We start from the raw sequence: 4,300 nt of genomic DNA, 5'->3' as shown, positions 1-4,300 counted from the left end.
TGGACATATATACACTAATATGTATGAAATAGATAACTAATAAGAACCTGCTGCATAAAAAATAAAATTCAAGAATAAAAAAAGAAAAGAAAGCAAAAACTAAAAGCAAATATACCATACTAATGTTAGATATTAATAATAGCAGAAATTGGGTGTGGGGTTTATGGAAATTCTGCAATTTTTCTGTAAATCTAAAACTGTTCTAAAAAATAAATTTTAGGACTTCCCTGGTGGCACAGTGGTTAAGAACCCACCTGCCAATGCAGGGGACACAGATTTGAGCCCTGGTCCGGGAAGATCCCACATGCCACGGAGCAACTAAGCCCATGCGCCACAACTATTGAGCCTGTGCTCTAGAGTCCGTGAGCCACAACTACTGAGCCCATGTGCCACAACTACTGAAGTCCATGTGCCTAGAGCCCGTGCTCTGCAACAAGAGAAGCCACTGCAATGAGAAGCCTGCGCACCGCAACGAAGAGTAGCCCCCGCTCACCACAACTAGAGAAAGCCCGCGCGCAGCAACGAAGACCCAACACAGACAAAAATAAATAACTAATAAATAAATAAACTTTAAAAAAATCTCATATAAAGAAGCAATTAATGAGTATGCAGCCAAAATGGTAGGGGTAAAAACTTATTATAGAGGTCGGAAAAAATTAATAAAATGTTTAGATTTCTCCTAGTTTTTGTGAAGTGTATGGTGTTATAAAGTTTTAAAATTTGAAATTTATTTTTATTTCTTGTTTCAATCTATAGAAACTTTCTCTTTTGTATTCAACTTTGTAATTTTCTTAAGGAGGCCCCCTAAATTACATAAACTTCCAGTTCCACAAAACCTGGATCCATGCTTGTTTGATCATGTGTGAATAGTTAGAAAAGTATGTCCAGTTCAACAACTGAGTACGTACTGTGTGTAAATAGTATGCTAGGACTTGCATAGGCGTGTGGGGTGGTGGTGGTTTATGAAGATTAATAGGATACAGTGCCTGCTCTCCAGACACTTACAGTTTCATGGGGGAGGCGGTTATATGTCTAACGTAGATGTCTACTGATGCCAACCCTTTCTTTAACCATCCACCTCCCAAGGTCTGGAAGTAAAAGCACATTGGCCATTATTACTTACTTAATTTTTTTATTTTAGCTGTGCCGGGTCTTAGTTGCATCACGCAGGATCTTCATTGCGGCATGCGAGATTTTTTAGTTGCGGCATACAAACTCTTAGTTGTGGCATGCATGCGAGATGTAGTTCCCCGACCAGGGATCAAACCTGGGCCCCCTGTATTGGGAGCGCATAGTCTTACCCACTGGACCACCAGGGAAGTCCCAGCCATTTTTTTTAATTGTTCATACATTTAAAAAATTTTTTTATTGGAATATAGTTGCTTTACAATCCAGCCATTATTAACTGATGTGGCTTAGTTCAGAGGACCATGCTCAAAAGCAACAGATGTAGACGATTAATAATCATCACAACTTCACAGGGGACAACTGTACGTGAGGGCTTTGGAGACAAGGCCATTGTCAACCTGCCCCTCAGCTTGTCTCCAAAGGAGGACTTTGACTCACTTTAGCTTCTCTAGAAGATTGATGTAGATTTAGATCTAGCTGGAATTAGCCACAAAATTCTAATCAAGCCAAAATGTAATGGGGGTGAGAACAACTGAGAAGACTCAAGCTTCTGTTAGGAAATTCGTTGCACTGAAACATCCAGTTGGCTCTTGGTCGCTCAGGTAGAGAGTCTTTTGGAAGAAATAAAGTAGAAAAGAGGTTTGAGACTGGATTCCTACTTCTACGCGAGTCACAAAATGGAACCCCCAGCTGTGGAGTCTGGAACTTTCATTTAATGAGAAGACTGAGGCCAGAGGATGGCAGTCCTTGTGACACCCTTCTAAGGTCCGTACTCTTAATCTCGTTTTACAGAGGATGGAATGGGGCTTTATGCAGGTTGGCCCAATCCCAAAGCCTGTGTTCTCAACTTCTGTGCAATACTGCCACCCATCATGTCTGTATCTGATGGTCACAGGACAACCCCATAAACTGTGAAAGTTTTTGAAATGATTACAGAGCAAAGGTTTTTTAAAAAGTCTTTGTGACCACCTAGAAGGGTGGGATAGGGAGGGTGGGAGGGAGACGCAAGAGGGTGGGGATATGGGGATATATGTATATGTATAGCTGATTCACTTTGTTATACAGCAGAAACTAATAAAACATTGTAAAGCAATTATACTCCAATAAAGATGTTAAAAAGAAGTGTTAGTGCTGAAAAGGACCTGAGAAATTATTTCTTCTAGCCCCCTTAATTCCTGAGGGGAAACCTGCACTTCTGGGGAGTGAAGTTTCTTCCCAGCGTCACAGAGTAGCTTCTGCCAGCAGGCTAGGAATCGAGATGCAATCCCCGGTTGTGTGCCAGGCCCGGTCTAGAGCCTGAATTAAGGGCTAGAACCCAGGGACAGGCATGCTCATTAGGAGAAAAGTGTCCCTGGAGAGGGAAGGGATAAGAGGAGGCAGCCAATGACAACTGTGACATGTTATGGGTGGAATTGAGGGCGCCCCCCCATTTATACGTTGAAGTATTAATCCCTAGGACCTCAGAATGTGACCTTATCTGGAGATAGAGTCTTTACAGAGGTAATCATGTTAAAGTGAGGTCATTATTGTGGACCCTAATCCAGTTGGACTGGTGTCCTTATATGGAGAAATCTGGACACAGGCACATATGGAGGTAAAGCCACACAAAGAGACATAGGGAGAGAAGAGGACAGCTCTAGAGAGAGGCCTGGAACAGAGTCTCCCCCACACAGCCTTCAGAGGGAACCAACTCTGCTCTCACCTTGATTTTGAACATCTAGCCTCCAGAACTGTAAGACGATACTTTTCTGTTGCTTAAGCCACCCAGTTTGTGGCACTTAGTTATGGTTGCCCCAGCAAACTACTGCACCACAGACCTTGGGAAGCATCTGAGGAGGCACCGGGGCTGAAGGACCGGCAGGAGAAGTCAGGGGGCAAAGGAGGGGCTGATATGATGAAATTATGGGTGCGGAGAAGGAGACACAGGCAGAGATCTAAATCCAGGATTAGCAAGTGGAACATACAAACGAAAGTGGAGTCCATTTTTTTCTTTTAAGTGGAGAGCCAAGATCTAGCCGATCTAGATGAGAAGGGGGCCTAGGAGAAGTGAGCTGTTACAGAGGCCGCTGGGGTGTGGGCTGCCTCACCATCAGCTTCTGGAGCAGTGAGAGAAGCCCAGGGGGAAGTCCTTAGGAGATTATCGTGGAGTCAGCTGCAGTCCGCTTTGAGGTCTCCGTGAGCACAAGTTCACCAGAATGTTAAGTACAAGTACACTTGCACGGCCTGACTATTATGGACGTGCTCTGGAGGCCGACTGCCTGAGTTCCCAGTGACTTTTGCCCTCACTAGCATTCAACCTCTCTGGGCCTCAGTTTCTGAATCTGTGAAAAGGGAATAATGACTGCACCCACCTCATAGGGTTATGATGAAGATTCAATAAAATAATGTGTGTGAAATGTTTCAGTAAAAGTTATCTGTCATTATTAGAGGTGTTTATTACAACAATAACTCTTCTCCTGCCTCCAATTCCAAGCAGTACTAGATAAAAGCCCTCCACGCACTGCGGGGCACAAGCGCCACTGTAACCGGGACCACCGGTATTAGAGGTTAAGGATACTGGCAGGCCACAGGTGCTAAGAGGAAAAATAACATTTGGGCTCCGAGCCTGAAAAAAATTGCGTTGGCTTCTGAAAGCCCCAAATCGGCATCGCATGCTCACAGACAGAAGTCCTCAAAATAGCACAGCCAGGACTGAGCAGTGGACAGGCCACAAGAATTGTCAGGTGAACACTGCCCTTGAGCCATGTCGAGCATGCGCTCTGCTCCACCTATACCTGGGCTCATCTGTCCGGGTTGCTTCATGTCCAGGGCTCTGCAGAAATCCAGACCAGAGCCTTCCCAGCCAGGGAGTGTGGCGAAACTCTATGTGGGGGCCGTAGTGAAACCAGGTTAAAAGGGGTTACGCACGTCGCTGCCAACTTAAATAGGAAAGGAAAGTCCTCGGGCCCCCAGGGCCCCTCCCTGCAAAAGCCCCTCCCGCCAAGGAGTCAGCGGGGCACGCGGTTGCGGGTGGAAAACGCAAAACGGCGTTTCCCGGCCGCCGCAGCACCGCAGCCTTCCGGGCTGAGCCACCACAATTTACCCCTTGCCCTTCCTCGAACTCATTATGAAATCCACGGCAGTTCGGATGACTAGAGATACGTGCGCCCTGGGACACTCCGTGCCCTCCCGG

The sequence above is a fragment of the Neophocaena asiaeorientalis genome, unplaced genomic scaffold (assembly GCF_003031525.2).
Source record: "Neophocaena asiaeorientalis asiaeorientalis breed wild unplaced genomic scaffold, Neophocaena_asiaeorientalis_V1.1 scaffold521, whole genome shotgun sequence".
Taxonomy (NCBI): Eukaryota; Metazoa; Chordata; class Mammalia; order Artiodactyla; family Phocoenidae; genus Neophocaena; species Neophocaena asiaeorientalis.
This window is presented reverse-complemented; position numbering follows the sequence as displayed.